Source organism: Pan troglodytes, chromosome 22 (genome assembly GCF_028858775.2).
Source record: "Pan troglodytes isolate AG18354 chromosome 22, NHGRI_mPanTro3-v2.0_pri, whole genome shotgun sequence".
Taxonomy (NCBI): domain Eukaryota; kingdom Metazoa; phylum Chordata; class Mammalia; order Primates; family Hominidae; genus Pan; species Pan troglodytes.
In genome coordinates, this window is record NC_072420.2 from 22,376,691 (window position 1) to 22,402,744 (window position 26,054).

General features: G+C 33.8%; 1 protein-coding gene across 5 annotated transcripts in view; it reads left to right on the top strand.

Moving 5' to 3' along the window:
* Window positions 1-26,054, top strand: part of NCAM2 (neural cell adhesion molecule 2) — a 548,173-nt gene that overhangs the window by 348,701 nt on the left and 173,418 nt on the right. The window lies entirely within an intron of this gene.

Sequence of the window (26,054 nt, forward strand, 5' to 3'; positions counted from 1 at the left end):
GACTCCTAGACAGCACCTCTGGACCCACCTGGGGCAAGGGGGACCTTGCTTCCCTGAAGGGAAGGATGCAGGCCTGGCTGGCTTTGCCTCCTGCTGATTGTAGAGCCCTAAAGCCTTGAGCGAGCATAGGCAGTAGCCAGGGAGAGGTTACAACAGGCCTTAGGTGAGACTCTGTGCTGTGGTGACTTGAGGTCTAATACAGCACAGCCATACTGCTGATGGCCACAGGAGTGCTTGTGTCACTCTTCTCCCAGCTTTATGCGGTCAGAAAATAGAGTGAGACTGTGTTTGGGAGAAAGTAAGGGAAGAGAACAAGAGTCTCTGCCTGGTAATACAGATAATTTTCCCAGAACTTGTCCAAGACTATCAAGGCATTACCTCTATGAGTCTGCAAGAACCTCAACATTACTGGGCTTTGGGTCCCTCTAAAGCAAATACAACTTAGATCACAACGCCCAAGGTTTTTCAAATATCTGGAAAGCCTTCCTAAGTAGGATGGATACAAATAAGCCCAAACAGTGAAGAATGCAATTAATACCTAACTCTTTAATACCCAGACACTGAAGAACATCTACTAGCATTAACACCATCCGGGAAAGCATGACCTCACCGAATGAACTAAATAAGACCCCAGAGACCAATCCTAGAGAAATAGAAATATGTGAACTTTCAGACAGATAATTCAAAATAGTTGTGTTGAGGAAACTAAAAAAAATCAAGATAACACAGAGTTGGAATTCATAATTCTATCAGATCAATCTAACAGAGATTGAAATAATTACAAAGAATCAAGCAGAAATTCTGGAGCTGAAAAATGCAGCAGGCATATTGAAGAATGCATTAGAGTCCTTTAATAGCAGAATTGTTCAAGCAGAAGAAATAGTCAGCTTGAAGACAAGCTACTTGAAAATACACAGAGGAGAAAAAAAGAATAAAAAAAAATGAAGCATGCCTACAGGATCTAGAAAATAGCCTCAAAATGAAAATCAAGAGTTATTGTCCTTAAAAAGGAGGTAGAGAAAGAGATAGGTGTAGAAAGTTTATGCAAAGGGATAATAGGAACTTCCTAAACCTAGAGAAAAATATCAATATCTAACCACAGGAAAGTTATAGAACACAAAAGATTTCCCTAAAGAAGGTACTACATCAAGGGCTTTGGTAAGCCTCTGAGACTTGCTGTGTCCAAATAATAGCACAGGCATTTAATACCTCAAGGCATTTAATACTGAAACTTCCAATGGTCAAGGATAAAAAAGCAAAAAACTAAATCATATCACCAGAGAAAATCACCCTCACTGAAGGAAGACAGGAAGGATAGAAAGAAGGAAGAGAAGACCACAGAACAACCAGAAAACAACAAAATGGTAGTAGTAAGTCCTAACTTATGAATAATAACATTGAATATAAATGGACTAAACTCTCCAATCAAAAGACATAGACTGGCTGAATGGATAACAAAGATAAGACCCATTTATCTGTTGCCTACAAGAAACATACTTCATCTATAAAGACTCACATAGACTGAAAACAATATTCTATGCCAACTGAAACCAAAAAAAAAAAAAAAAACAGGAGTCACTATACTTATGTCAAACAAAATAGATTTCAAAACAAAAACTATAAGAAAAGACAAAGAAGGTTAATATATAGTGACAAATGTGTAAATTCAGCAGGAGGATATAATAATTTAAATATATATGCACCCAACATGGGAGCACCCAGATACATAATGGAAATATTATTAGAGCTGAAGAGAGAGGTCCCATTACAATAATAGCTGGAGACTTCAACACCCAACTTTCAGCATTGGACAAATGTTTCAGACAGAAAATCAACAAAGAAACTTCAGATGTAATCTGCACTATAGATCTAATGGATCTGGTAGATATTTATAGAACATTTCATCAAATGGCTGCAGAATACACATTCTTTTCCTCAGCACATGGATCATTTTCAAGGATATATTATATACTATGATGTTACAAAGCAAATATTAAAATATTAAAAAAATTAATATCAAGCATCCTCTCTGACCACAATGCAACAAAACTAGAAATTAATAATGAGGAATTTTTGAAAGTATAAAAATACATGGAAATTAAAGAATATGCTCCTGAATGACCAGTGTGTCAATGAAGAAATTCAGAAGGAAATTTAAAAACTTCTTGAAACAAATGATAATGGAAGCACAAAATACAAAAACCTATGGGATACAGCAAAAGCAGTAGTAAGAGGGAAGTTATAGCTATAGGAGCCTCCATCAAAAAAAGAGGAAAAACTTCAAATATGCAATCTAATGATAAATCATAAAGAATGGAAAAGCAAGAGCAAACCAAACACAAAATTAGTAGAAGAAAATAAATAATGGAGAACAGAGCAGAAATAAATGAAATTGAATTTAAAAATACAAAAGGCCAATGAAACAATAAGTTGCTTTATTAAAAAGTTCAACAAAATTTACAAAGCTTTAGACAGACTAAGAAACAAAGAAGATACAAGTAAATACAGTTATAAATGAAAAAAGAGACATTACAACCAATACTGATGAGCAACTATATGCCAATAAATTGGAAAATCTAGAAGAAATGGACGAATTCCTATATACATACAACCTACACATAAACAAAATTTAATGACATTTTTCACAGAAATAGAAAAAACTTTCTAAAATTTATATAGAACCCCAAAAGACTCAGAATAGCCAAAGCTGTCCTAAGCAAAAAGAACAAAACTGGACAAATCACATTACCTGACTTCAAATTATACTACAGAGCTATAGTAACCAGAACAGCATGGTACAGGAAGAAATCCAAAACCTGAACAGACCAACAACAAGTAATGAGGTGAAAGCCATAATAAAAATCCTCCATAAAGAAAAGCTTGGAACCTGATGGCTTCACTGCTGTATTCTACCAAACATTTAAAGAAGAGCTAATCCCAGTCCTACTCAAACTAATTCAAAAAATAGAGGAGAAAAGAATATTTCCAAGCTCATTCTACAAGGCCAGTATTACTTTGATACCTAAAACAAAGACACATAAAAAAAAGTATCTGATGAATATTGATGCAAAAATCCTCAGCAAAATACTAGTAGCCAAATTCAACAACACATTAGACAAATCATTCATCATGACATAGTGGGATTTTTCCCTGGGTCAACATATAAAATCAATGTGATACATCATATCAACAAAGTGAAGCATAAAAACCATATGATCATTTCATTTGATGCTGAAAGAGCATTTGATAAAATTTAACATCCGTTCATGATAAAAAACACTCAAAAAACTGGGAATAGAAGGAATATATGTCAAAATAATAGAAGCCAGATACGACAGACCTACAGCTAGTGTCATACTGAATGTGGAAAAATTGAAAGTGTTTCCTCTAAGATCTGGAACACTACAAGGATGCCTACTGTCACCACTGTTATTCAACTTAATAATCAAAGTACCAACTAGAACAATTAGACAAGAGAAAGATCTAAGTGACATCCAAATTGGAAAGGAAGAAGTCAAATTATCCTTGTTTTTAGATGACATGGTCATATATTTGGAAAAACCTAGAGACTTCACAAGAAAACTGTCAGAACTGATAAATTCAGTAAAGTTGCAAGATACAAAATCAACATACAAAAATCAGTAGCATTTTTATATGTCAACAGTGAAGAATGTGAAAAATAAAAAATATCCCATTTGCAATAGCTGCACATGAAATTAAATACCTAGGAATTAACCAAAGAAGTGAAATGTAACTATAATGAAAACTTTGTAAACACTGATGAAAAAAATTTAAGAGGACATCAAGAAATGGAAAAATATTGTATGTTCATGGATTGGAAGAATCAATATTTTTAAAATGTCCATATTACCCAAAGCAATCTACAGATTCAGTGCAATCCCTATCAAAATTTAATGACATTTTTCACAGAAATAGAAAAAACTTTCTAAAATTTATATGGAACCACAAAAGACTCATAATAGCCAAAGCAAAAAGAATAAAACTGGACAAATCACATTACCTGACTTCAAATGATACTATAGAGCTATATTAACCAAAACATCATGATACTGGTGTACACAGATACATAGACCCATGGAACAGAATAGAGAACCCAAAAACAAATCCACACAACTACAGTGAACCCATTTTCAACAAAAGTGCCAAGAATATACAATGGGGAAAAGACAGTCTGTTCAATAAATGGCGCTGGGGAAACTGTATATCCATATGCAGAAGAACAAAACTTGACCCCTGTCTCTCACCAAACATAAAAATCCAATCAAAATGGATTAAAGACTTAAATCTAAGACCTCAACTTATGAATCTACTACAAGAAATCATTGGGGAAAATCTCCAGGACATTCACCTGGGCATAATTTTTTGAGCAATACCCCACAAGCACAGGCAACCAAAGCAAACGTAGACAAGTGGGATCACATCAAATTAAAAGCCTTCTGCACATCAAAGGTTACAATCAACAAAGTGATGAGATAACCAACAGAATGGGAGAAAATATTTGTAAACTACCTGACAAGGGATTAACCAGAATATATATGGAGCTCAAATAATTCTATAGAAAAAAATATAATTATCTAATCAAAAAATGGGCAAAAGATTTGAATACACATTTACCAAAAGAAGATACACAAATGGCAAACAGATATATGAAAAGGTGCTCAACGTCATGGATCATCAGATAAATGCAAATGAAAACTACAATGAGATATCTTCTCACTCTGATTAAAATGGCTTATATCCAGAAACTATGCAATAAGAAATGCTGACAAGGACGTATAGAAAAGGGAACCTTTGTACACTCTGAGTGTGGAGGTAAAATAGTAAAATAGCAATGGAGAACAGTTTGGAGGTTCATCTAAAAAGCTAAAAGTCTAGCTACTCTATGATTCAACAATCCCACTCCTGGGCATATACCCAAAAGAAAGGAAATCAGTACAACAAAGAGATCTCTGCACTCCTATGTTTGTTGCAGCACTGTTACAATAACTAAGATTTGGAAGCAACCTAAGTGTCCATCAACAGATGAAATGGATAAAGAAAATATACACAGTTGGGTACTATTCAGCCCTAAAAAGAATGAGATCCAGTCATTTGCAACAGCATGGATGGAAGTGGAGATCATTGTGTTAAGTGAAATAAGCCAGCATAGAAAGATAAACATCACATGTTCTCACTTATTTGTGGGATCTAAAAATCAAAACAATTGAACTCAAGGACATAGATAATAGAAGAATGGTAACCAGATGATGGGAAGTGTAGTGGGGTGGGGCGTGGTAAGGATGATTAATTGGTAAAAGAAATAGAAAGAATGAATAAGACCTGCTATTTGATAGTCCAACAGGGTGAGTATAGTTAATACCAACTTAATTGTACATTTTAAAATAACTTAAAAAGTGTAATTGGATTGTGACTCAAAGGATAAATGCTTGAGGGAATGAATACCCCATTTTCTTGAAGTGCTTTTTTCACATTGCATGCGTGTATCAAAACATCTCATGTACCCCACAAATACATACACCTACTATGTACCCCAAAACTTAAAAATTTAAAAATTAAAAATTAAAATAAATCTAGAAACTTAACACTATTCTCACTGTAAAATAAATGATTAAGATAGTAAATAAATATTTTCAGAGTTCATCTTCAATGATAATGGGTTAAAGTTTTAATAACTGTAACTCACTAACTACGACATGTTCCTAATTGTTTTTATTTTATTATTGGGCACAATTTTATACTACAATCCAGGACAGCTTCAAATAGTGATAGAATTATATTATTTCACATAACTGCTACTGGGAAAAAAATTATGCCTTTTATATGAAATTTCTCATATTCTACTGGTTTCTGATGCTAATAACCCTTCCTTGCTTTGAGGAAGATATTGAACTGTTGAACTGTGCATATGAATACAGCACAAAATAGCCTTGCATAATGTGATATCCTTCAAAAACAACAACAGAATTCACACTGGTTAAAAACAGAGCTATTTTAAACTAGTGACTATTGTTATCTGTCATCCAAAGCATTTTATGTACATGTAAAATAATATATGCAATTTTTAAAACTGTTCAGATCAATTTCAGATATACATATAAGCGTATCTATTTTCCTTAGAAATGTTTTCTAATATCTAGGTCTGGTGCGGTGGCTCACGCCTGTAATCCTAGCACTTTGGGAGGCCGAGGCGGGTGGATCACGAGGTCAGGAGATGGAGACCATCATGGCTAACAGGGTGAAACCCCGTCTCTAGTAAAAATACAAAAAAAAAAAAAAGAGAGAGAGAAAAGAAAAAAAATTAGCCGGGCGTGGTGGCGGGTGCCTGTAGTCCCAGCTACTCCGGAGGCTGAAGCAGAATGGCGTGAACGCGGGAGGCGGAGGTTGCAGTGAGCTGAGATCCTGCCACTGCACTCCAGCCTGGGAGACAGAGAGAGCGACACTCTGTCTCAAAAAAAAAAAAAAAAAAAAAAGAAAGAAACTTTTCTAATATCCAATATAATTTCAAGATAATTTTTCTCTATTTTATTGAGTTAATTGTCACTAACTTTTAATTATTAGTTTATTTTAAATTTCTAGGCAATTTATTTTAGTGATAACTCAAATATTATTGGCGATATTTCCATTAAAATATAATTGATGTACAGTAGTAGGGCTATCCAAAAATAAATCAACAGCTTAAACTTTTCATAGAAATTTGGCATTTTCTTAAGATGCACTTGTGTTTACAAATTGGAAACCCTGACCTCTTTATTTAATTAATGTTGTGTACTTAATTGTAATATTTAAATGTATATAATAAAGCTTAAGACAAACCAAAGCTCTTTCCGCAGAATATGAAATAGCCATAAATCAAAATTTTGAATTATCTTGTACATACTAAGCAATATATTGTTTTTATTAAAACTTTTCTTTATTAAATTAAACCATGCTTTTGTTCAAAGCCTTGATCTGAGATATATGTGAGATTGTATGTTCAAAGTGTTTTAACATAATTTTGTCACATAACAAATACCTACTAAATATTGCCACTTTATATAAACATCTCTCATCTATTTGTTCATTTGTTTGTTTCTGTTTTGTTTTGTTTTGTTTTGTTAGACAGAGTCTAGCTCTGTTGCCCAAGCCAGAGTGCAGTGGCACGATCTCGGCTCACTGGAACCTGTCCCTACCAGGTTCCAGTGATTCTCCCGCCTCAGCCTCTGGAGTCGCTAGGATTACAGGCACACGCCATCACGCCCGGCTAATTTTTTTATTATTATTACTAGAGACAGGGTTTCACCATATAGGCCAGGCTGGTCTTGAATACCTGACTTCAGGTGATCCTCCCACCTCAGCCTCCTCAAATGCTGGGATTGCAGGCTCTCATCTGTTTTTGAATCAAAGTTGTTTGGTTGTTATTGTTTCCTTGCTTTTTTGAGAAAGGGTCTTGCTTTGTCACACAGGCTGGAGTGCAGAGGTGCAATCACAGCTCATTCAAGCTTCAACCTCCCAGTCTCAAGCATCCTCCCACCTCAGCCTCCTGAGTAGCGGGACTACAGGCACATGCCACCATGACTAGCTAAATTTTTGTAGGTTTCTATTTTACTTTATTTTATTTGGCTGTTGTTGTTGTTGGTGGTGGTGGTGTTTTGTAAAGACAGGGTTTTGTCATGTTGTTCAGGATGGTCATGAACTCCTGGACTCAAGCAGTCCACCTGCCTCAGACTCCCAGAGGGCTGGGATTACAGACATGAGCCACCTTGCCTGGCCCCAAATTTATTTAGATCATCTCTTATTATCATTCTTCTTGATCAATAAATGTTAGTATACATCGAAATCACAGATATTGATGAATTATAATGGGAAGTCATGGAAAGTGTCACACAATTAAAGCTTAATTCTGACTTTCTTGCTTTTGGTGTGTCATTGACCATGTTAGTTCTCATCTCTGATTTCAGTTTCTGCATGTACAAATCAAGATATAAGACCTACCTGAAAAAGGGTTCTGAAGATGAAATGAGATTACATGTAACAATATCTCAGACACAAGCCCAACAACTTGAAAGTGTTTTTCTAGTTATACATTCTTCTAAATGTATAACTAGAAAAACACTTTCAAGTTGTTGCACATGTACCCTAAAACTTAAAGTATAAAAAAAAAAAAGATTAGAAAATTAAAAAAAAAAAAAGAAAGTGTTTTTGTTTTTGTTTTTGTTTTGAGACAGGGTCTCACTCTGTTGACCAGGCTGGAGTGCAGTGGCACGATCCCAGCCCACCACAACTTCCGCCTTTCGGGTTCAAGCAATTTTCCTGCCTCAGCCTCCTGAGTAGCTGGGATTACAGGTGCCCGCCACCATGCCCAGATAATTTTTGTATTTTTAGTAGAGATGGGGTTTCACCATGTTACCATGTTGGCCAGGCTGGAAAGTGTTATTTTCTATTATTCTTGGAGTTATCCTGTCTTCTTCATTCCATATTATACATACTGTTATGTTGCAATTAAATTTTTCATAAAGAAAAATGAATATGTTAACTCCGTTTCAATGACTGCTGTCACACAAGAGACTAGATAAAAATTTTTAAAGCATAGTCATATGTACTTTATGATGGAATACCATCTAAAAAATGACTGAGTCTTCTACCCTTAGTTGTCAGAGATTGTGCTTCCTTATCATAGCTACAAAGTTTACTCTAAAATAATCTCTAGCAATATTAATTCAGTGATTCATATATCAGGTTTTACCACACTAAATTCCAGACCTTGTGACTGTATATCTCATTCCTTTTGGAAGTTGACAATGTCGGAAGTCTGCATTTGGCTCTTGTCATAACCACCTTATGTTTGCCTTCAATCGCCATCCATACAGGCAAGTGCACATAAGGTCTCTCACGTCCTATGCTAGATGAAGATAGATTCTCAGGCCACTCTTAAGTGATGAAGGCTAGTCTCTACCTATGAGGCACAAAATCAGAATAGAAATATAGATTTCTTATATCATCATCTTTTTCTTCCCTTTCTTTCACATCTGTCTTGCCTAACTCCTTCAAATTTTTCCTCTGCGGGAAGTGAGTCAGTTTTTTCCTTCTTTGGGCCATTATACACCTTTCACATTTTATAGCAGTATATATTGATTTGGAAAAGATTCTTCAACATTCTAAGAAGTACCTAAATAGGGCATTAAGGTAGGAAAAAAAGAACATATTGTGCTCCACAAAACAAGTTATCGAAGAATGCTTTGTTCTTCATCTATTTTTCAAACTATGTTTTTATATCATATGATAAAACTGGGTGTTTTTAGAACATTTGTCTAAAAATACTATGTTACTTGTCAATTTTAGTATTAAATTGAAGTAAAAAGTTCTACTGAGGGAGTGACTTTGCCTCTAGAATTCTTACAAAATGATAAACATAACAGTAAGTAATTTTATGTATATGAATAGAATGTTTTATATCACAAATATAAAATGCTTATTATATCATCTAGCAGATGACATCTCCCTTGTATCATTTATCATCTCTTAAGAAACAGAATCTATAATTACTTTATTCCTGTTATACTTGTCCTACCTAGTAAATTATAGACCTACATCCACTAGAAATTAATCCCACTGTACATTGAATAAGTATCTGAAATGTACAGCAATAAATTATAACTATCTTAAGGCAGCATTTCTCAACTTCAGTCATTTGATAACCAGCTTCATCTCTTTTCTGTATTCATGTGCTGCCTGAACTGTTACATGTCCTCTTTCTTCTTTAAATTGAATTGTTTTTATTTATTCTGATCTGTACCCAAATGATCAGTGAAATTAAAAGTATGATACATATGCCAGTTATATTTTTAAATGCACATTAAAATTAATACAAAATATACAATACAATTGTTTTTCAAAATATTACCTAACCTCAGCGTATCCACCCTCCCCCAGTGGTTCACAGATCACATTTTTAGAAATTCTGCTTTTGTGTCCAAACATATTTTGAATTAATGTGATACAAAATTTAGCTATGAAATATTGAGTGGGACATGTTTAAAGATGTTGTAATTAGGACAGAACCTGTTTTCCATCCTCCTATTTGTGGGTCCATGCACTTTTCTCCAGTAAATAATATGCTTCACTTCACTAATGGGCACTGAGTTTATTCAGAAATCATTGTAAAAGAAACTCATTTAATTCCAGTCCTTAGCACTAAATGATTCTTTTAGGATGAGACCAATCAACTGAATAAATAAAACAGCGGGATAAGCTTTAAAAGCAATTTCTTCCCTTTTTTCTGCTAAAGTGAAATAATAAAATGCTGGCCTTGGTCTTAGCCTAGATCACCTGCATAATTTGTAATCAAAATAGTAGTATTTTTTGTGATTTTGCATTTATTGAGAAAATGTGTCTTTCTGTGTTAAATAAAATAAACTGATTCAACTTTAATTTTTGTACTGTGAGTCCAGTTTTACCTTCTCTTCCTTCCAATAAATAGATGTATTAAAACTGAAATTTAAGATTATTTCGTGACCGGGCATGGTGGCTCAAGCCTGTAATTCCAGCACTTTGGGAGGCTTAGGCACATGGATCGCATGAGGCCAGGAGTTCAAGCCCAGCCTGGCCAACATGGCAAAAACCCATCTCTCCAAAAAATACAAAAACTTAGCCGAGCCTGGTGGTGTGCACCTGTAGTTCCAGCTACTCGGGACGGGGCCGGGAAAAGGGGGTTGCAGGGGGCTGAGGCAGGAGAATCACTTGAACCCAGGAAGCAGAGGTTGCAGGGAGCCGAGATCCTGCCACTGCACTCCAGCCTGAGTGACAGTGACAGACTGAGACTATGTCTCAAAAAAAAAAAAAAGGAAGAAAGAAAGAAAAGAAATAAGAAGGGAGGGAGAGAGGGAGGAGGGAGGGAGAGAGGGAGGGACGGAGGAAAGAAGGAAGGAAGGAAGGAAGGAAAAAGATTATTTATTTGAATTTTATTACTGTTATTATTATTATTATTATTTAAGGCGGAGTCTCGCTCTGTCACCCAGGCTGGAGCGCAGTGGCACGACCTCGGCTCACTGCAACCTCTGCCTCCCGAGTTCAAATGATTCTCCTGACATAGCCTCCGGAGTAGCTGGGACTACAGGCGCGTGCCACCACGCCTGGTTAATTTTTGTATGTTTAGTAGAGACCAGCACGTTGGCCAGGCTGGTCTTGAACTCCTGACCTCAGGTGATCCACCCACCTCGGCCTCCCAAAGTACTGGGATTACAGGCGTGAACCACTGCTCCCGCCCTTAATTTTAATTCAAAGTAGGGATAGTCACCTTTAACAATTAATTTTGCATCAACACACACAAATACACATAAATTGTAGTTTTACCAAAGTGGTCCTTGCTGTTTCCGTAGTGTAGAAATAGTATTTCCTCCACGAATTTAGACACAATGATCTGAAGAATACATACTTAAAATATTTTGCAGACTAAAGTACCAATTCAAAAGGAATTTCTCTCAGGAATAAAGATAGGCAGTTCCTTAAATACAACTACATGAATAAAATATGATGCTTTTAAATTTATAACAATTTAAATATCTCACCACGTAAATCTTTCTTACAACACTGCTGCATTCATTATTATATTATTGTTTTATTCTCAATTATATTATTCTTTATTATATACATACAAATATTTTATTGCAATTTAATATTGTCATTTATGGTTCGCGGTTCCTACTGTGGATTTAAGCAAACTTTATATTTTAAAAATTATTTATTTAAGCCAGGTTTATTGGAAGACAGAAAACAATGGAGTGAACTTTTCACAATACAAAATTCTTAGATTATTTTTATTTATAAAATGTGAAGATTACATTACATTTTTTGTTTCTTTTTTTATTCTTAAGAAAATGTAACTTCTGGAAAATAAATTTTATAAAATATAAGCAGTGACTTAATCAGTCATAGTAATTTATGTAACTAACATTTCCTTTATTACTAACCCCAATTCACTTAACAACTATCAACAAATAATGAAGACTTTTATATTGGCATGTGCTAATCTAGACACAAGGAGTGTAGCACTAAAAATATAAGTTTCGCCAGGCACAGTGGCTCACGCCTGTAATCCCAGCACTTTGGGAGGCCAAGGAGGCTGGATCATCTGAGGTCGGGAGTTCGAGACAAACGTGGCCAACATGGAGAAACCCCATCTCTACTAAAAATACAAAATTAGCAGGGCGTGGTGGCACATGCCTGTAATCCCAGCTACTCCGAAGGCTGAGGCAGGAGAATCGCTTGAACCCCGGAGGCGGAGGTTGCAGGAGCCAAGATCGCGCCATTGCACTCCAGCCTGGGAAACAAGAGCGAAACTCCATCTCTAAATAAATAAATAAATAAATAAATAAATAAATGTTTCTTGCTTCATGGTCCATGCAATTTAAGAGGGGGGATGAAACTAAACTACATTTAAAATTAGTAGTCATTTTTTATGAATATACACTTTTGAAATATGCAGTTTTCATATACAAAATACCAGTTTTGAGTATACAAGTGGGCTTTCCCAAGGTCACAAATATAGCTTTGGCATATTTCTTTACACTTACACAGGCCCGTTCAATGCGTATGCCTCACAGTCCTCTTTTTCAGGGTATTTTGCAAACTCTATCACCAAAATATCTCCTCGTAATTTGTTTCAGGCTGACAAAAATTACTTAGACTTTGATTATAAAAAATACAAAACTTAAAAAATGTGTAATGGTATACTTAATTGGGAGCATCTTTATATTATAGGGGGCATTTTAAGATTTTGAACTTCCTTTTTTCACCTCAAATAGAAATCACCAAAAGGAAACCAACAAATCCATAATTATTGATTTAAAATATGGAGCCTGTAGCATTTCAAATATCTGCACTTTTATAAAAAAGCTCTGGTGAAATGAAAAACTAAAATATAAAAAAGTGGCATATTTATAGCATTGTCTTTAAGATTGAAAGACAGTATGTAAGTCTTTTTTTTATACATCCTTGTGAGTAGTTATACTTCTGGGTAAATTTTTTACAACTTTATTTTTATTACTTTTATGAGGAATTTTATTTCTACCTTTTTACCAAACCCTGAAGGGGCATTCTGGGATGCAATTATAGACAATTCTTAGTGTTTGATTCTAAGACAAATAAAAAAACAAATAATACAGAACAAAAAGCGAAGAACAAATGTCAAAGAGAGAAGTTTAATATAAAAATAAAATAAGTAAACTTAATAAAATACTTTAGCAAATAATTGAAGAACAATAATATGTTTGTTCAGATATTTTAGTCATACATACAGCCGAACTAGACACATTGCTTACTTACTGTGCATGGTAGTACATCAACAGGGTTGTAATTACGAAAACGCATAGAATTTCCAACAGAGATTATAGATAATAGAATGCATTACATTCCAAACAAGAAAATGTCTATTCCCTTGAATTTCTCTAGCATAATCTGCAAGATCATCAATGTCTAAGAGAAAATATTTTCATTCGATGTGATGTTGCAGTAGAGGATCTCAAATAATCTATATTTCCCTGATATTCTGTCTTGTTTAGGATTTAGATCTGTGAGTTAGTATTCAGCGTAGTGGGACTAACTCACTTTTGTACATAAGAATCACATCAGGAGCTGTATACAAGTAAACCTGACTGAGCCTCACTCCCTAAGAAATAACTGCACCTACCTTTCAGATCTTTTGATACACTAAATTTCAGTAGGGATTAAAGAATTTCGTTTTGTAAATGGCCAGAAATGGTTCTTGTTTATATGCCCTATAGAGATCCTGTCTTTGAAATTACTTTATTTATTCTATCACAGACACACACACATACACTCAACACACAAAAATACACGCACATCCACTTTCATGAAACATTTGTTACTTAGAAAAATTATTACGGTTTTGATATTAAATACAACTACATATAGAATAAGTTACATAAAACAAATTAGTTCATATGACTCATGTCTTCCTAATCATGATAGTTTTGGCATTCCAAGTTTATATAAAATAGAGCTTAATGAACTAGTATTACGTGGTAGTTTTAACACTGATTTATCTGCTCTGTGATAGCAGGTAAATTGTTATAACTTTTTCTGGTACAAGTCTACCATTTATAAATACGTTTCCTTCAATCTGCAACATTCCCTTATTCTGTAAGTCTTCCAGTTGGCTCGGTAAATATTATAAATTTTTAGATAGTTTTTAATTCATATAAATTAGATATTTACTAACTTTTTAGTTGATGATTTTCTAATAACATTGTATAGTGAGGGAGTGTTTCTTCAATTTTCTTCCGTTTAGCTTTCCATATAAATCAATTAGTAAGGAAAGCCAAGGTTATTTGGATAATGTCTTTAAATTGAAAACAGAAGTCAATTTCTGATTGTAGAGAAGAATGCTGAACAGCATACCACCGGTTCCTGGCACCTGTAGATTTTCACGCTGTGTGTGTGTTTTTCTTTTTTCTTTTTCTTTTTTTTCAACAGAGATAATGGACTTTTCTGAAGGATTTTTTATTTGAATGACATTTTAAAGATCTACCTAATGCATTTTTTCATACTAATGCCCCAAGAGCAATAACATAGGTCCCTGCTGGGCAGTAGGCAAAATGGATACTTCTATTCCCCATCTGATGTAGGTGGTAGAATATAATTAGGCCTGTTAGAAATCTTCCTTGATGCTTCTGAGCTTGCTGAGAGGTGGATTTTCAGTCATTTACAACTTTCTGAAATCTTTTTCTGCACACAGCTTGAATAAAGATTTTCAGAAAAGTCTAGTCATATGTTGAAAATGTCATTTTAAAAATTATTTTTGAAATAATTCTAGATAATATTTTTAAATTGAATATGTCTTTTTAAAAGCATCATTTACTAATGAACTATTATTTTGAAGTCTATAATAAGACCTTTCACTTAAAAAAACTGTCGTCAGTTTTATAAGATAATGTGATAGTAGTTTACAATTTTATGATAGTTGTTTGGGGGAAAATGTTATTTATATACTAAAAGTGATTTTAATAAGGCTTTGCAGCAAAACATATATTATTTTCTTCTTATAAATACCATATTCTACATACAGAATTCAGTTAGCATTTACATCTGCTTATGAAGTAGTCGACTACTACACTTGAAGAAAATATAAAATCGTATCACTATAAAGAAGTCTAAATATATCAGTGAATATTAATAGACTTAACAAAAACAACAAATTTCTAGTAATGTAATTTGAGTTAGGTATGTGGTATTCTAGTGAATAATGTTAAATATGTTTAAACAACAAGATTAAATAAATTTGAATGAATGTATGTACAGCAATGCATTTTGGTTCAATTTTTAAAAATATATAGAAAAACAATTTGAATAAATTATATACAAGTAAGTATAGTATCTATGAAAATATCTGAGCAAACATTTTAATAAAAATTGCAGCAAAAGAATACATTTGATGACTTTCATTGTTGAGCTTAAGCATGCAACAAAAACCAGTGCGTAAGATAATACTGCTTTCACAATAATTAATGAATAAGATGGAATCCATTATAACAAAAATTGCCTTAACACAGAAGTTGCAATGGATTCATTTCTCTTGACTCAGGGATTGACATAATACATTTTAAAAAGATATATTCAATGAACATATTCATTTATAAGATCAACCGTATGTTTAGTAGCTGTGTTTATAGAGGGTGAAAAACTCTTAGGTAAGAATCTTTCTTCGCTATGATATTATATTGTCATGATCTATCTCTTATGATAGCATCAATGCTTCTGTTTTGTAATCCACGAAGTTTTTGCCTGACTATCTAAGTCTTTCTTTCTCAGAAGTTACATGGTTTTTAGATTGACAATAATATATCTACTTATAAGATAATGTATTTCATACTCTTTCAAATAAGTAGGAATAGTAAAATTCTAGTATGCATAAATCCTAACATTTTACCCCTGGTTCATAGCGCTTACCTTGTTCACTCCTTTCAATCACCAACTTATATTTTACTGTCTATTACAATAATCAGTGCATTATGTATATGCCAGTCGTTTTTTTTTTTTCGCTTAAAGAAACATTTCTGGCAAAACACAAGTCATGGTTTAATTTACTTTTATCCTCTTTCTCCACATGCAGTAGCACAGCTGAATATAGCTGAAGAAAATCCCACAGTAATTTTAAGTGGTCTGTATTTAAAATTATGATCCAGAACATAACGTAAATTCTTTCTGCTACCTAGAACTCATCCTACCTTTTCTTGGTTCATTTTCTTGACCACTGTTTTAGATAACTACTTCATAAATTTTTATCTATTCTCAAATTTACAAAACTCCTCTATCACCAAAAAGCTCAGCTGATGATTCACTTCCTCTTTTACTAATTAGTTGGAAACAGAAGAAAATCTTAATAAATCCTGACTACTACACCTGCACACATACCCACTGGAACCTGTATGTTACCATGAATGAAATATCTGAGTTTTCATGTGGAGTCTGGATTTCATCCACTCTAACATCAGTCCAGTAATTCATCTCCCTATATATAATCATACCTCATTGATCATTACCATAACATTTAAAGCTATTCTTATTTCTCTTGATACACACACACACACACACACACACATACACACACACATCCTTCATACGTATGTGTATATTTATGTGTGTGCCTGTTCTTCCAATTATCTCTTGAACATACTCCAGTTAGATTTTACCACTCCACTGAAACTCTCTGGCAAGCTTACCAATAACCTTCACTTTATGAAACCTAATGGTTGACCTAGTTAAACAACCTCTTCTGTTTGTACCATGTTTTTTTTGGCTTCTAGTGAACTCTCTTGGTTTTTTTCTTACTATGCTGTTCACTTCCTCAATCTCTTTTGATCATTCTTTGTCTTCTAATTGACATCTAAATAATTGGGCACCCTAGTCTGCCATTTTTTCTTGGATTTCTCTAATGATGCTGAGTCCTTGGTGATTTCATCTAGTCTTACGGCTTTAATGATCAATTGGATTCTGTAATCTCCAAATTTCAACTGTGGACCTCTCTACTGAACTCCAGTCTTCTATGTCCAATGACTTACCAGACAGCTTCACTTGGATATTAAATAAATCTTTCAAAGTTAAAATATTCAGTTCAATACTGTACTTCTTTTTCCCCTTGATTTGCTTCTCCCTCAATCATCCCATTCTCATTAAGTGGTGTCTTTTTCTGTTTAGGAAAATGCTTGAAAACATCTTTGGCTTTTATTTATTTTTATTCTGGCTAGAAATACATTTTTTAACTGTTACTTTTGGTTCAGACATACACGTACAGGTTTGTTATATAGGTAAATTGTACATTGTGCGGTATTGAAGCACAGATTATAGAAATTCATATTTTTAGCAAATTTTATTAGCCCTACTTTAAATATATCCATAATTCAATTACTTTTCAACAAACAGCTGTTACTGCCTTGGCCCAAACCATTGTTACTTGCCTGCGTTATTTCAATAACTTTTTTTTTTTTTGGATGGGTTACAGACCAGCGTTTGCTTTATTTGAACAGAGTTTGAACACAACAGTGAGTTCTTAATGCATCCACCCTTGTGCCTGTTATTTTCATTAAAATGGTTAGATTGATTCACCTGAAACAAGCCATATAATATAAATGTTCTGTTCAAAAGCCTTTAATAGTCTCATATAATTTGGAATTCTCTGCTCTTATTTAATGGCTTTACATGATAGACCACTTTTCCATTTGCTGTGACAACCTGCTTTTCCTCATATTCTACTTTTTTTTTTTTTTTTAAACCTGAAACAGGGTCTTGCTCTTTCACCCAGGCTGAGTACAGTGCTGCAATCAAGGCTCATGGAAGCCTTGAACTCCTGGGTCAACCAATCCTCCCACCTCAGCCTTCTGGGTAGCTGGGACTACATGCACATGCCACCATGCCCAGCTTATCCTACTCTTAAGATCAATTAATGAATCAATGAAATTTGATGTTTCCTCCATCAATCCTAGGGCATTGCAAACTCTTCAGTGGTAATTTATCCATTTAGAAGACTGCAAATTGCAAGTCTTAAATTCAGTAAAAACTATTTCAAAACTTTAATATGCTTACTGAAGTTTCTAATTATTTTTTGTATTTTCTGAGAGAGTGCTTGAACTGTCAAACTGAAATCTATATGATAGACTATTGATTTTTAACAGGTAATAACTATGAATATGTTTAGGTTAATTGTTGGATTCTTTAGATAAAAACTAAGGATAAAGTTCAGTCCACTGTCATTCAACTTACAAAATGAAAAGTCAATTCAGAGCTTAAGTATGTATATGACACACTATAGTTGATTTTCTATATGGATATTTGCATTTAATTCCGAAGTTCACTATACCCAGTAGAGTGACAAGAGCTTTGATAATACTGGAACCAAAATTTAAAACAAAACACAAATTTATATTAAATTTCTAGTAGCATATTCATTGATAAACATATGAATAAATAGATGTAATTTTTGATTGATTAGTGAATAATTTGTTTATAAACTAGAATCTCTTTTGGGGCCAAATGATAGAGAAAGTGATAATTAACATATCATACACAAGTTTATAGAAGCAAGAGATTAAAGAGCAATGAAACTGCATGCTTTTGTTGTGTGTATTATAGAGAACGTTTTGGAGATTTATTGTGACATAACTACCTCTTTCTATGTTACTGGAAACATGGCTAGCTTTGTTTAGATCAGCATCATAAGTTGTCATATTGCAGATATTACCACTAGGTAGAATACTTTTTAAATACCCACTCATAGAATTTGCTGCAATTTTCCCTGTACTATAAATACTCGAACACTTTTCATACCTGCATATCCCAACACAGTATTACAAGCTGGAAAAAGGCTGTTTCTCATCATTTTTATATCTTAGCAAAGATACATATGATTTTCTAGACCATTTCTGCTTCGTGGGTCTTTAGCGCCCCTGTCACCAGACTTACCTTTAATGAAAATATCCATAGTGTTTTATTAATCATCTGGTGATTGATATACGTTAAAGATTCATCACAGTCTGACACATGATTTTCTTTGATTTTTTATAGAAAAGGTATCATATAGAAAATATACTATTCCTGGTACTGTTTTAATTCTTTTTTTTACAAAATCCATACTGTATCAATGGTTTATGGTTGTTGCAGCATTGTATATTTTATCCCACACTGGGAAGGTGTTTTAATAAGACTCCTGATTTTGCTTAAAAAGCGTAACATTTTATCAACATTTCCAACTCTGTTTCTCCTATACATTATTTTATCTTAATAACTTCTGTTAGATCCTCTCTGAAGAGTTTCTTATCTTTTAATTGAAGGCTTCTAACAATCACAAAAAGCTTGATTTGTATATAGAGTGTTTGTATAAATTACCTGTTCTTCATGGAGGGTTGCTTTACACTAAGACAACGAAAAGCAAAAACAAAACTGAAAAGCAACTCAGTGAAGTTCATCTATTTGTTATCCACACTTTTAGTTTTTAGCCACTCATCTCTTAGAGATAGGTTGTTTCTATGTCTCTATAACAAAAATAATTTGATGAAATTGCGGTTTTCAGATTTTAATTTTTTTAGTATTTTGATGTTTCTTTCATGTTCTGTATAAAATATTTCCAATAAATATAGGCATATTTATTTAAATATAAATCTGTTATCAATTATACATGAGTTAACAAGACAGCCTGAGGATCATTCAAAGCTAACAATATAGATATATTTTACCCTTCTTGAACTTCTCACCCAATGTTTAGTTATAAGGCATCATGACAAATAAAGCATATGAACCATTCAGCATGTCTCCATATTCAAAATAAAACATATATTTGCTATAATAATATCAGCACATACAACAGTAATTATACATATAGACTATATAAGATTTCTTATACATCTAATGACATAGGTATGTTAACATGTATTTAGCATAATGTGATTGTTTAAAAAGAAAATGTATGTGTAGCCTGTATATATACATATATACACATATATATACATGTGTATGTATACGTATACATAAATATGTACATATACATATACACATACATCTATATATGTATATATTGCCAGATACTTTTAATTTTATGGTATCAGTCCAATAAAATTAATACTTTGAATAAGGATGTGTTCTATAACATAAGAAATCTCATATTGGTGACAAAATGTGGTCACTAGATGTCACTGACATTAACTATGGAACTAGTGACAATTTAAAATACTTTTTAGAACTTCCATAATGGATGAAGTGGGGCCTGATTTGCACAATGAACTTAAAAATCCTCAGCAACAACAAAACAAAATGTGCAATATGATGGGCAGCACATTGATCCCCAAGAGAAGAGAAACGTGTGATGTAAGCTCCATTATTGCTCAAGCCTACTGCCTGGAGAGAGATTTCAGGCGGGAGCACAGGGTGAATGCTTCAGTTGTTTTCCCTGTTAGGAGACAGTGTTCTGAGTTTGGGTGACAACGTGTGCTGGAATTCGCACAGTGGGGTAGCTGAAAGGGCAGAGTCCTGTGGAGACGACAGAATTTCACACACACACAGAGAAATACCTCCGGAGATCTTCACTGCTTTCCGTTGGAGATTTGAGCTAATTATTGCTTAGTGCGTGTGTGTGTGTGTGTGTGTGTGTGTGTGTGTGTGTGTGTGTGTAAAAACAATGCAAGGCCTTGGAAAGAATCATTGGAATGCTAGAACTGTTGCTTTGGTTGTGTGGCCAAAATAGCCCTAAACTAAAAGTTGTTCCCAACTCACCTAACAAAGCTTCAAAGCAAACCTCAAAGGAATAAAATTGTTTTCAAGTAACTTAATGTCTCAGAAGAGAGACTGGACATACATAAAGGAATACAAAACATATAGCACTCAAAATATATCAGTTACAATGTCTGGCATAAAATTTAAAAAATCGTGGCATATGCAAGGTGAAAAAAATAACCCATAATAAGAAAAAACAGAAACAGTATCAATAGAAACATACCATCGATGACATACATGATGGTAGTAGGCGAGAACACTACCTGATCCATTGTTTTAATGGGCCCTGCATATGTATTTAGAAGATACAGAAAAGCACAAGCACAACAAGGAGAGATGCCGATGATATAAAACAGCTCAAATAAAAATTGTATATATTGAAAAAACAACATTTTCAATACTGAAAATGACCTTGGATGGGATTAGTAGCATAGTAGATACTGCAGAAAATGACTAGCAAAATCAAGACATAGCACCATAATCTATCCAAAGGTTAAGTGCTATGACTTCCTTTTGGGGGAGTAGGTACCCAGTAGTGGGATTGCTGTCTCGATTGATATATTTAGTTCTTTGAAAAAGCTTTGTACTGTTTCCCGTTTTAGGCAGGAAAAAGGTGAATATATCCTTTGACCTGAACTGTGTCTTTTCCATGCTGAGTATGGGGTGGACAAAGGCTCAGAATGGGACTTTTATTTGTCCTGGTAGATAGAGCAAGAAGCATAGAGAAGAATGTTCCCAAAATATTCTGAGTTTCTTCATAGTGTATTTACTGTATTTTTCCACTTTGGGAGATTTACGTAAAAACATACTAAAGGACAAGCGCAATGACTATAGTTAACATTTGTTTAATAGTTATTATACGTCACATATTGTTACAAGCATATCATATGATATTGTAGCATCTCCTGTAGGATATTGTGCTTCTTGCTTAAAAAAAAACCTCTCATTTGTCTGTAATTTCAACTAGATTAACTATACTGCTTAGGCACTGGGTACTAATTATATCACTGATTTTAACAATATTTATCATGTACCTAGCATGGAGCCTGCCTAATCTTATTTAATTCTCACCAGATGTGGATTAAAGCAACCAGCACTAAATGAGTGTATTAGTCCACTTGTGCTGTCATAATTCTTCAGTAAAATGTCATCAAAATCTCAGTAGCTTTCAATACAAAAGTCTGTAGGTCTCTTTTAAGTATGCTATAGCATCATGCTCTAGACCTGAGTCTGGTTTCTGATCTGCTCCACATATTCTCTTAATTCAGGAAACAGCCTGCAGGGAAAATCCCATCTGGGGTGTGATGTTTGAAAATTTCCATGATAAAATACAAAATGTAATTTTACAAGAAGACAAGTACTAGAGAATAGTGTCATCAAATCCCATGTATATGTCACCCAGCTTCAATAGTTATCAATACTTTGCCCTTCCAATTCACACGTTTTAAGTATCACACTTTATCTGTTTTCCAGTAGGGAATTTTGACTTTGTATTAGATACCAAAACATTTTAAATTTTCGATTTTAAAATAGTTGATCCATATGATGTATGACTCCCTCAAAACCTTGAAACAATGCAGTCAATACTTACTAATGACTAGTTGTATGACTTGAGAGCAGTGTGGTTTAATAACATGGTATCGGTGTTCACAGGGTGAATTCAATTATGTGGCATACATTATCACCATATCTCTGACCGTATTATAACGCACTTTTAAAAGGAAGAGCTTCATAATATAATTTGGCTCATTCTTTCAGATTTCTCTTTGCGGTTTTCATAGTTTTGTGACATGAAAGTAAATTTTACCTCAAAATGTACATTTTAGATCTGACTATCTTCTTGGCTTCTTTATCTATTGGTGATTTTTTTTATAGATTTAGGGGGTACAACTAAAGTTTTGTTACATCGATATATTACATGCTGGTGAAATCTGGGCTTTTATATTAACCATCATCCTGATAATGTACCTTGACACGGAGTTATGTGAAATGTTTTATTATTTATTATAGCAGTTGTCTCCTCCTATAGTAGTTATTTGTCCTAATTGTATTTTGTCTTTTACTAAATATATTATGTATTGGCCATGGAAAAATACTATAAATTATTTGCACGTGGTTCATTGGATCAAGAGAAAAGTCTAGCAGCAAAATAAACTGTCAATTAAATAGAGTATGGGAAAGTTATTATTTTACTTTGAGATGGAATATATGTAGAATGCTTTTGGAAATCACAATGAAATAGATGGGTGTATGAAACTCATATTTATTGCTTAGATCTGCATATCAGTAGCTTTAGCCAATTTATTATGTACTTTACAGATGCTAAACTCCAAATATTCACTCATTTAATCTGCATGGGTATCCTTTGAAATCTGTATTCTTATCATACCCATTATACAGAAAAGCAAACTGAGGTACCACTAAGTAAAGTAGTTAATCTCAGGCCTTAGAGATTATAGGTGCCACAGCCAGGATATAAGCCTATCCATTCTGGTTCTGCAATTTATGGTCCTAACTATTATATTACATTAAAGTAGGTAGGATGCCTGTGCAATAATATAAATACTCAGGTCATGTTTTGAAAACCAGCATTTTGACAACTGTCTGTTGGAACCCACCTAGTCTCTAGTCTCATGTTTTAAATTTAAAAATAATAATCTCTAAAAGGTTTATTCTACTTAAAGCTTTATTATCATAATATTTTAATTTTAAATATTATTTTTAAAGTATTGAATATGAAATACGGAACAGACTGTATACATGTATTAAAATATGGGTACTTATTTTAAAATATAAATGTATACAGCCATAGTATAATTTTATGTAGAGGTAACAATCTACTAATGTAGATAACATTTTATACCTAAAGGGTCTGTGACAGAATGCAAGAAATACTTCTTTTCTCTTTTCTTTCATCAACACTTTCTCATTTGGTCATTTACTAAAAACACTTTCACTTCCACCTTAATATATTTCTGGAATCCACTCACTCTTTTCCATTTTCACTACCATTACCTTTCCCAGCATGTCATCAGTGTAATAATGTATTTCCAGTTGTTCTCCCTCCCCCACCATCTTAGTCTGTTCACGCTGCTATAACAAAATACCGTAAAGTGGCTTATAAACAACAGAAATTTATTTCTCACAGTTCTAGAGACTGGGAAGTCCAAAATCAAGGTGCTAGCAGGATGGATTTGAGGTGTGCTGAGGGCTCACTTTGTCAAAGATGCTGTTTTCTTCTTGTGTTCTTATATGGTGCATGGGACTAGCTAGCTTTCTGTGGGCTCTTTTATTGGGCACTAATTCTAATAACAAGGGCTTTACCCTCATGATCTAATCAACTCCCAAAGGCCCAACCTCCAAAAATACCATCACAGTGGGGCTTAGGATTTCAACATATGAACTTTGAGGGGACCCAAACATTCAGACCATAGCACCCTCTCTAATTTACTTTTTTTCCTGCAGTGTGAGTGATCTTTTTAAATCACAAGTGCATCTACTTTATTCCTCTGCCTAAAACCTATCCTGTCCATTTCCAATTGTTCGTAAAACACCCAATAACCTTCAACTGATATTTACCTTTTCACAGTGTTATTTACGTATAAGTCACATAGCAAACAATTCACCCATTAAACTGTACAATTAAAAGCCTTTATTCCTAGAGTTGTGCAATCATAAACACAATCAATTTTGGATCATTTAATCACTTCTTTTGGTCATCACCCCCCAATCTCCTCACCACCACCTCCCATTCCCTTGCCTGCCCTAAGCAAACATTATTCTACTTTTTGTATCTACAGATTTGCCTATTCTGGAAATTTCAAAGAAATTGAATTATTCAATACTAGTCCTTTGTTATCAGCTTTTTCCTCTTACTGTAACATTTTCATGGTTCATCCATGTTGAAGCATGTGTGAGTACTTCATTTTGGTTTTTTTTGGCCAAATAGTATTCCTTTGTATGTTTATACCACTTGTTTTTTTCAATCCATGCACCTGTAAATAGGCATTTCAGTTGTTTTCACTTTTTGACATTATTAATAATGCTGTTATTAGCATTTATGTACAAGTTGTTGTGTGGACATATATCTTCATTTCTCTTTGGAATGTAATTACAATTCTCTGTTTAACATTTGGAGGAACTGTCAAACATTTTATCCAAAACATCTGCTCCATTTTACATTCCCACTCACAGGGCATGAGGGTGCCAATTTCTTCACATCCTGGCCAACATGTGTTACTATCTGACTTTTTCATGGTAGCCACTCCAATGAATGCTAAGTGGTATCATGATTTTGATTTAAATGTCCTTGATGGCTAGTGAGTTTCAGCATCTTCTCATGATCTTATTGGTCTTTCTTTTGCTTTGGTACTTCTTATTGTAGTCTTGTTTATTTCTCTAACTCTTTCATATCTTACCCCTTCAACTTCATATTTAATTTGATAGTTCCAGTGAGCCCCTTTAAACTCTTTCAACACAGCTTTTTTTCCCTCAAGTTCAAGCCCACATAGCTACCATTTTTTTCCCACTTTTCTTACTTTTTTCTTGGTGAGGGCTGACTTTGTAGGGGTACAACTCATGCAACTGCAGATTCTGCACTCTTTAACGACCCCAAGTTTGAGCTAATATGCTGCAGTCATCATCATCTTGACATTTTAATAGTTTTTAAATAGAAACCCCCACATTAAATTTTGCAGTTGCCCCTTAAAATTACATAGCCAGTACAGTTCCTGACTTATCATTATGACTTGTCCTTCCGTTTTGGCATAAATACCTACGAGAAACTCTTCCTCACCTTTGTCTACCAAATTAGGTTTCCTTTCTGAATGTCATCTATATCAGCATGCATTATAATTTGTCATTTTTTCCTCTGATCCTTATGACCTGAGAGACCAAGGGCTTTGCTTTCTTACCCATTATTCTTTTTTTATATGTAAAAGTAAATGTGCTAATTTATTCCCATTAAAGCATCAAAAATAAATGTTTTGTGTCTAATTTTTGAAACCAAATATTGTACATGCCATCAAATGTTTCAAACATCTTATTGGCATGTTTTGGTGTTTGAAATCCTCATTTAAAATTGAATAACATATTTTAAAAACAAAAATTAGAAAAATCACTAATGAAATAAACACATTTAGTAGGTAAAAATGGCCACTTTTCAATTTGAGTGAATGCGTTTTTCTAGCCCCAGAACCCAGCGAAGTGTCTATTACATAGCTGCGGTACATACATAGTTCAAACTCACAGTTGGTACTCAGGTGGTAAATCATATATCA